Raw genomic sequence first — 10,116 nt, 5'->3', positions numbered from 1 at the left:
CCAGTGTGTGAATGCAAGCCGGGCTGTCTCCCTCCTCGCTGGGGATTAGCACAGCCTGGGCAATGAGCCCCGAGGACTCACAAGGGTGTGCTGTGTCCAACACCCCCGAGAAAGTGTTTGCAATCGCCACCAGCCACCGCAGTGGGTACAGTAGTGGCGAGACTGGGAAGGGTTAAAGTTTTGTCTGTGACACTGAAATTGAGGCCAGCTGTAGGTCATATTCACGTCCCAGTCACAGGAAAATGAACCTGTGAGACAGAACCTAATTATCTGCTAAACCAAAAGCCAGTCTCAGTTCAATAACTTACGACAGAGCTGGCAGCCAGATATAGCATTGCCATGGTAACGCCGAAAAAAAATCCACTGCAGTAGAGAACAAGAAGGAAAAGAAGGAGACTGTAACCCTAAATATGCTGTAGCCATTTGATCTTGGACAAGTGGATATGTCTAAAGAGCCAGATTGCTACAACTGTCTATCCACTTTAATATCCTCTATAATTACTGAAATGAAAAATGCAATTACAGTGTGCTCTGAGCTAAAAACCAGGAGTAACTGGCTAACTGGGAATTAATTTTAGAGGGAACAATATCAGCTTCTTTCCCCTCTCAACACACATGGACTAAGAAGTATGTGGGGGCTGGAGAGCAGAGGCGCCTGCTTCCTGCTAGTCCAAAATCACTGCGTGCCAATCAAACCCTTGGTTTTCCCTATCACCTTCCCCTCCTTCCTCTTCTTCCATCCACAAGCCATTACACACAAGGGAAAAGTTTAGTAGAGCAAAGCACTAAAGATCTCACTTTGGAGACCATAATGTCTGAATGACATGAAGTTATGGGTGACATGAGTTTAAAGGTCTCAGCAAATCGGCCTGAGCACGGTCCCTTACATGAGACACGCAACAGATCACAGGGCACCACAATGGACCCATGCTGCTCGGATCATGGGACGAGGGATCCCGTCCTCCCAGCATGCTCCTAGCTGGGAGCTAGGCACGGCACTTCCAAGCACCGCCAGCGCTGGGTATGGGGCTTCTCCCAGCTGAACCCCCCCAGCAGCAAAACAAAGGATATTGTCCTCAGATGGCTCGTTGAGCTGGACAGGCACACGTGCACACACCAGCAGCTCGGCTGTGGACCACCACCACCCTGCTCTGCCAGGCTCCTCGGCACAGCCGCAAAAAAATTCACGAAAAATCAGACACAAGCACCTACCAAACACAAAATCAAACACATGTTTTGAAAAACATATTCAAAAAGTCATATATGCATATATTTATATATATGTGCACATATTGCTTACTGCCGTGAGGACCGCAAAACCAATGTCTGATCATTTTGGTCAGTGATGTGGATTTGATGTCAAAAAGATCAGCAGTGATTTCATGAAAGAACATATATCTGTTTATGTGTGTGCATGTTAAAGACAGAGATTTTAAATGAAACATCATGGTTAGAAAAATACAATTAAACCACTTATTTCGGTCAGCACTTCTCTATAGGTGTTTCCAGCTTGCTGCCCCAGCTATCCGTGCTATCCAGAGCAGCTCGATGAACAGCGAGACTTCACCCCCAGATGCTAGAAACTGCATGGTTTCAAACTCTCACATAGGCATGCTATTCAGACTCAAAATGTTCTTGCCATTATTAATTTTATGAGAGACTTCTAAAAAAATAATAGTATTCCAGGGGGTTAGGATAGCAAAATTATTTCCAACCTGAGAGTGTGATTAGAAAATGTTATTGTCCTCATATTTTTACCCTGCACAGGCTTTTTTTCTTCTGACCGGGTAAGTTCTTTTTCAGAAAAAGCTCTTATCCTAGTAATAATGCTGTCTGAATAAGAAATACTCATTTAGATATGGTGCCTTCTGAAATGGGTTATGTATCAATTGCTACTGCACAGTGCTGCATAAGTAATGAAAAAAAGGAAAATTCATTCAGCAATATGTTATTGGTATTCTAGATTTTTTTTTTTTAATATGTAAAAAAACCCCGACAAACCAACCCCAAACCCACAAAACTCCACAGGCATCATATTATGTAGATGTCCGTATCTCCATATTGTTTGAGACTAGCATCCTGATCTTGTAAATTCTTACCATTAGTACCTAATTCAGTGAGTAGTTCAATTGAGGTGGTAGAGGTGTCTGGTATCTATAGAGAATTTGAGCATGACCTTTCTATACATGCACAGGTTTTGTTAGCAGTAACGTAGATCAAAGGGGGACCACGGTATTATTTTCAATGAGCCAGCCTACACTTGGCATAAGTGAGGTCTGCTAAAGTCAGTGAGCCTGAACCTGATTATACTGGTCATGAATTCGGCCTCATTTTCATCACGGAAAATATAAACGACCTTGTGCTTTTCTTTCGTTGAGCTCTGTGTTTCTGAAATGTTAGCAACTCGCTTTTCAACCAGTCTGAGAATGTGCTGAGTCTCTTCAAATTGCGTAAAGGATTTTTAGGAAAATGTCTTCTGTAACTGCTGGAAATTGGCTTTAATGCATTGTTTTTCAGCTTTCAAGGGTCTAACTCAGTAAACTGATTTTTGAGAGAAATTTTCTAAAAATGCCTCTGAATCTTTACTACAAAGAACGCTCTCACAGGAAATTCAGAGGCGTGCAAATAATGCAAAAGAAGAGAAAAACTATTGGGAAAAGGTAACATTCAGTTCAGCACAGGGAATGGAAATTCTGCTTCCATTTAGAAAAGCAAAACAAAAAATACCCTGGTCTTCACACATGGGATAAGGAACAAAATCTTGACTTTGCTACTCAAATCTATTTGTTTCCCATCTGAGCCTGCAGACACTCTGAGACAATATTTTCCAAAATCGTGGACTGCCCTTTCCCTCTCAATTACACGGATCTGCTGAGGAAAGACAGGCTCATACAGGGGCTGAAGCAAAGGGGAGTCCCCGTGTGGGTTTGTGGTACCGCTGCGCAACGGAGCTGCCTCTGTTCGCTCTGCTTCTGATACGGCCCCTATTACGACTGGAGGTTTTTCAGGAAAGGAAGCAACCATCCTCACCTGTGATGTTAGCGGCACATTTATCACTAACAAATCCCTAGACTGTACGCTTTAAACTGCTCGTTGCAGATATGAAAAGGGTAAACTAGAGTACCGACATAGTATATGCTTACGCAGCTGAAATCCAAACGTGTGCCTCAGTTGATCTTCTGACGTGTGTAGAAAACAGTAGGAGAAGACCAACTAATGAAAAATGAGAGCACCATTTTGTCATGGCAGAAACATGAGAGACAGCTATTAATTAAAGAGTCTATCTTTTAACATCAACATTAAAAAAATACAGAAGAAAAGATTTAAAAAAGAGAAATCCTGGTCTGACCATTATAGCAGTTACAGTGGCCACATGCTGGCTTGTGTCTGTGTATAAAGTCCGGCTTACATAAACCCGAGTTACGCACAAGTATCCACTGACATATTTCGCTATGCTGTGCTTTTATCCAACTTCCCCCTGAAAATATAGACTCCAAAAATGAAACAGATTGTCACAGTCATACTGGAATATTTTAAGGGAGACGATACCTTTCTGAAAAAAAATGCGCAGTTTGTGAAGTTCATGAGAGTCCAATGGAATGGGACAGGTAACACAGGACTCAGTTTCCTACGTGTAGGTGTCTGTTGCCCTTTGTCATGCCTTGGGATATCCGAGACATCTATATGAGGCTGGCAGATATGTCACACAGTCCCTATGGACATGCAGTCTTCTGGAGTGGCACCAGCAGGATGCCCTAAGGCAAATGGCATGAGACATCTATAGCTTCTCTACATTTTCTAAACATTTCTAACGACTTATGGCTCCTCAGAAGTCCCAAGTACTACATTTAGCAGTCGCTATCACTAGGGCAAATAAGTTTTACTGGTTCTAACATGTGACTGTACAAAAACTATGGGTGAGCCCCAGAGGAGGTGTCCTGCAGACAGCGGCAGAGGCGGTCGAGCCCCTGCACTCCAAGGATGCTCGCAGGGCTGAGCGGACTGATGCCCCGCGCCTCTCCAGAGGGTTTAGTAGCCTGGGCTCGGTGCTGCACTAACCACCCCACAGCATAGCCAGGTTAGAAATATGCACTGGGCACAATGGCTACCTAGACCAAAGGCTTATTTGTTTTCTGAGCTGACTGTAAAGCAGACAGCTTGCTTTTCCACTGTACTATGTAGTTATATATCCCAGTATCAAATAGGGGAGAAGTGCTGCCACTTATTTTACGCAGTTTAAATGACTAGGCAAAGGGGATAGCAATGGAGTTGTCGCCTACTTTGTCCTAGTCATACTGGGTGAACTGGATTTTCTTACATAGATTGGTCACCACTGTGCTGAACAACTAACATTAAATTCAAAGTTTCTTACTATGCAGTCAGGTCTGAAAGAAATACCAAGTAACCATATGAATCCATTTTGATTGGCCTCATCAGCCGTGTTGTAGTATGTCCTAATTAACTGGCATTCTACAGCAGAGTAGCTTTACTTGATCTAATCCTCCTAAAATCAGCACTTACTATTAGATGTTAAATTTTGGTTATGAAATAAGAACTCAATGTCTGTCTTAAAAATGGGGACTGTGAATTACTTCAGATAGAGTCTTCAGTAAAACTATACAATTTACAAATTGTGATGCTATAGTTACTTTAAAAAGCTCACGTACAGTCTACATGAATCATCCAATAAAGCTGCTATACTAAAAGCGAAAATCTCTGTTTAAACTAAACAGTTAATATTTAAACTCCTGTTCCATTAAAAACATGCCAGGATAGTTTTGCATCATGTTAAATGATACACAGTGAGGCCACTTGATTTGTTTCTATCTTTGTTGCGGTTTTTAGGTCCTGAGCAAACTAGATAAATATTCTATTTCTTTGCTTAAATCTAAACAGAACCTTTCAGTCTGTTAATATAGATGATTTAAAATCCTTTTCTGGAGCTAGTATTCTACTTTGATTCAGTCTTCAACGTAAAATTTTCACCTTGTTCTTGAAACTCGTGACTCGTAGTTATGATGTTCTGACAAGGGCTGCTATGGTGAGAAACACCTTCCAGTGTGCATTACATTGTCCCCCATGTAATTTGGGGATATATTAAGTACAAAAGGATCAAGCTCATAGTATGGAGCTTTTCAGGAGTGGAAATAGTTTAAGTAAGTGTTTTGTAAGGATGGTGGCCGCTCTTCAAAACATTTAAATTTGATGATGACATCTTAGCAGCTGAAACCAATGACAAAATCTCCCCTTGACTTTAACAAGGCCAGAGCATTCCTTTATGGAAACTGCAAGGCTGCAAGATGCCTCTGTATTCCAGGGCATGATTTGCACTGATAAAAACAGTCATGAGAACATCACAGTGCCAAATGTCACAGTTCTGATCTAATCCACCTTAAAATCTCTCCATTGTACGGAACACTGTGTGGCTGGAAAAGTTTGCCAATAAGCTATATGTATCAGAAAAAAAACATTGGCCCCAGGTAAAATCTGTCATATAACTGCACATTACAAATTCTGCCTGTCAAGAAACACTTAGAGAAAACAAATTAAGTGAGCATAATGATGCAGGTTGCAAGAGGTGTTGCGCCTTGGAGGTCCATGCAAACCACTTACACGGGACTCCAACATTTACTCAGACCTCCTCAGTCACAAATGGATCTGCAGAACATGGAGATATTTGTAATCAAGAAAAGATACCATTGTTATGATACCAAAAGGCTTCATACAATTAAAGCAGAAGTAATTAAATAAATGCACAGAAGAATGGAAAAAATTCTGCCAAGGGTGCTTAAACAGGTTGGTACCAGCTATTAGTCACTGCATTGCAGTCTGCAGGAGACAGGAAAACGCAACAGAGAAGTATCGCTATACTTGTCCTGATTTTATCTTTTTCCCTGGGCATGTGCTAGTGGCTATTCACAGAGAGAAAAGATTCTGGGCTAGATGCTAACAATTTGCTAGATTGTTAGCATTTCTTTCCACACCAGCACCTTGCCTTTTGCTGCTTCTTAAGATGTGCTGTGATAAAGCAAACGGACAGTGTCTAGACAGCACATAGCTACGGCCTTTGAAAGTCATTTGATGCACTAGGGCTGTGTTATACATGCATGGTTTTAATGAGGCTCTTAAAGGTTTTTCAGGAGTATTGTGCAGCAGGCAAGAGAGACAGAAAGAGAGAAAAATCCTTACCTTTGATTTCACACCTCTTGCTACAGACACTGCTATATGTTTTACACTATTCTGTTTAAGGGGCTTAAACATGGAATGACCGTCAGACATTTTTAATCCTCTGTACGCTAAAGACGTTTTTCCTCTTGCAGCTTCACACAGGAGTGTATCTGTTGGCAAATTTAGGCACAGCTTACTCATTTGGCTTAGATTCTCATATATGCATTACAGTACACCACCTTTCTCCCCCTTTTTTAACCAAAGTGTCCTCCAGATTGTTTTGTTTTGTCAAGTAAGAAAGCTGAAATTTTGCAGAGTGTAGTAGCTCCTCACGCAACAATTGGAAAGAATATTTCAGGGTTGGTTTTGGACCTTCAGTCACTGAAGGTCTGATGCCACCTCAAAGACTTCAGCTGGGGCAGTGGCTATGTGCACTACCTCGTCTGCGACACGAGGGAGCTGCTCCCACACAGCCTTCCTCTAAAAGAGCTGTTGTGCTACATATCAGACAGTTGGAGCAACACAAGCTTTGGATTGTATTTACTTACACTTGTTAGTGCAACTGTACCGTGGGTGCTACAATAGCTAAGCTCATTCCCTTCCCTCCTTGAATGGGGAATATCTTGCCTTTACAGTACATTCTTACAAATCAGACAAAAGGAAAACAAAAGAGAAAAAAAAAAAAGAAAAAGCAACTCTAATTCCATTCACATGGAATTCGATTCTTTTTCTGTATTCAAATAATAAAATGTGCAGCAGCAATTTTTAGAAATTAGGTGCTGTTTTGGGTTCAGAGAGGCACTTACAAGCATGAGAGTTTATTGCACAATGGGAAGTCCTGGTGTACCAGCACTGCCACGTCTTCAGAGCACCCCACAGGCATTCACATCCAGGGGAGCAGGGCTGTGAGATCACATGCTCTGAGCCGTGCCTTTCCTTCCTTCCAGTGCAGGCTAGCTACTGACTGTGGAGATGGTAAAAAGGTAAGGTAGTTAAAGTTGCACCGTCAGCCAAAGGAGCTCTGCCCGTCACCTTCAACAGGCTGTCAGGAAAGGGAGTTTCTTTCCCACGCCTACGTGGAACCAGGTCCTGTGATGCACTGCTTACACGCGCATATTTCTGTAATTTTAAACTGTACGTAGGAAACGAAAGTTATTGTGTAACACAACTAATCCTTTATTAAGATTATGGAAATTCTGAATAAGACACAAAAAAGAACAAGACCAGGTTTGGAGTAGTATCGCAAGATTTGTGAAATGAAATTGATTTCCATTCAAATCAGGTCTTTTACTCTTCTTGAAAATGTCAAGGTGTCAGCCTTGGCCATTACCAGACTGTGATTTATAGTTGAGACAAAGCGATAATACTCAGGTGACTGTCTGGAACTGTACTGCTGTGTCTGGAAAGGCTACAGATGACAGCCATCTCCTTTCCTAACCAGCCTGCATTGCTTATCTAAGATCAGTCTTCCCACACCCCTCCTCCCCAAACCCTTGATAGAAAAATGATAAAACATATAGGCTTGAAGATGTACTGAGATCAGACAAATAAGCCTTGTGAAGGGACTAGGTTATGGAATTCGGATAAACACATTAAAAATAATCCTTTAGCTAGCTGTATCCTAGCTGTTTGCATGAATACCTGTAAAATGTGAGACTGATTGCCTGGTTTCAACACATGGGTATGTTTTAATCCATCTGCAGGATCTATTTCTGTAACTTGAATATACTAGAAGCGCAGAAAATGCTGAAACCAAGTAACTTTTCAAATAGTAAGAATAATACAGCTGCTGTAATTTCCTTCTGAAATTAAACACAATTTATTCAATAAATAGATTAATGGAGGTTAAAAATTACCTGGCTAATATTTAATCAAACACCGATAAGCTAATTCTGTTATTTCTCCCATTGATATAAAGTTTTGCTTGAATAAAGGCAACAGAAGTACTTAACAGTTTAGGTGCTAAACTCCTACTAATTTTAGCTGGAATTAGGCTCCTTCAAGTAGCTCAGACAAACCTTTTTCAAACCTATTTCTCTCTTTATTCCTTCAGCTACGTTTGTGGTCTCAGTATAGCGGAGTGAAGGAGACAATAAAAAAGATATATGAGTAAGTCAAACAAAAGAAAAGAGGAATTGCTAGCACAACTAATAATATCATTCCTGACATCAGATCACTTGTTCTGGTATTAGTATTTGCAGAGGATATTGACAAAATGGGAAGGGTTCAAACAAGAGCAAGCAACATGATCTGATCTTCCCAAAAACCTAACTTACAGTAAGACAGTGAAGACAATCTCATTAGTTTTTCAATGAAAATGCTAAGAGGTGAAAGCAAATGACTATTTAAATTGTCAGGAAAAGTTTCAGTAGCTGGCAGATAATGCTAAACAAATTCCAATTAGAAATAAAAGCTATATGTTTTTAATAGTCATGTAATAGACTACTGGGGCACTGTTCCTGGGGTTATTATGGATTCTCTGCCACCCCAAATCCTAAATATACACGCTAACCAAACAGAAATTGTTGGTGTTGATGTGGGAGTTGCTTGGTGAATGCTTTGGCGTGTTTTATGGAGGAAGTCAGACTAGATGATCGAGTTTGCCTTGGCAGCAGACATATGATGTTTCTGCTATGTGTGGGAGACACAAGGGAGGAGAGCAAGGGAGGAGGTAAGGGGAGGGAAAAGGAGGGAGGGAAAGAAGGACGAGATGTCTGGCTGTCTTCCTTGCCTAGTGCATGTAAGGTGCAAGCCTTGTGTGGTACCATGTTTCCTGGTTCAGTGAACTGCAGATGGTACCTAGAAGCAGAGAGGGTATAGGATGGCATTCAGCCACAGGTTTCACCACAGGACAGGAGAGTCTGCAAGTCCTCTGAGAAGACTACTGCAGAGATTAAGTTCTGCTGTCACTTCATAATCTGAGCTGGATGCCAGCTGAAGGATTTTTTGGCCATAGTAAAACCATACAGTATTAAGACATACATAAGACTGCTTTATAGAAAAATGCTGACCCCAAGGACTCTCTTTGGAGCTACTCCTTAACATGTTTTTTTCTTACTAGCTATTGTGGAAGATTATTAGGACCATTAAAAATAGCAACCTGAAAAAAAGTAGATGTGGATGCCAAAACAAAGTTGAAGCGTCTCGATGGAGACTAGATGAACATTGGGATGTGAGATCCCACAGCTTGTTCAGATGTGCTCCTCTCTCTTCCCACCCAAACAACAAACAGCAGAAGGAGGGCTGTAAAAGAAATGTATAAAATGTCCCCTCACACCACCACAGTAAATCATGACCTCCTACTGACCACTGAATGCTTTGCTATTATTTGCATTATACCGTGGCCTCAGAGCGCTAACCAAAGTCAACATCCCACTGTGCTAGCTATTGTGCTCCCAGTTAGCAAGTGGCAGTCCCCACACGAAAGAGCCCACAGTCTGCCTGGACAACACAGGGCAAGTGTCAGGGAAGGAAAAGTAAAGGTTGGCGCACTGAAAGGGAGCTCAAGGGAACTGTCTGCGTTCATGCTGGGTGCCAGGAAGTTACCCTAAATCTTTAGCCATCGATGCAGGAAAGAAGAGCACGTAGGCAGCAGTTTGGAAACATTTGAAGGGTTTTAAAAAGTGTTAGTTATTACATGTAGTAATTTTGATTTCCCACTAGCATTTAGGGAATGATTACCAAATTTCAGAAAGCCAAACTGCAGCCTTTGGAATTTACTAACTCATAAAAGCCTACCAAAGCTCAATACTCAGATACTGGCAACACCCACAAGAAATCTAACCCTCTGAGTCAGTCGGGAGAGGTTTCCAGCATTGCATTGGTAACCTGTTTTGCTTTTAAACATCCAGCCATTGTTTTAGAACTGGGTGCCCCAATGACTCCTAAAACATCAATATTTTGACCATACTCATCTATTCCAGAAAGAGGGATAAGTTTGAGAATTAA

This window comes from Pygoscelis adeliae, unplaced genomic scaffold (genome assembly GCF_000699105.1).
Source record: "Pygoscelis adeliae isolate BGI_AS28 unplaced genomic scaffold, ASM69910v1 Scaffold14, whole genome shotgun sequence".
Taxonomy (NCBI): domain Eukaryota; kingdom Metazoa; phylum Chordata; class Aves; order Sphenisciformes; family Spheniscidae; genus Pygoscelis; species Pygoscelis adeliae.
The sequence above is the reverse complement of the archived record's forward strand: the minus strand, read 5'-3'. Positions refer to the sequence as shown.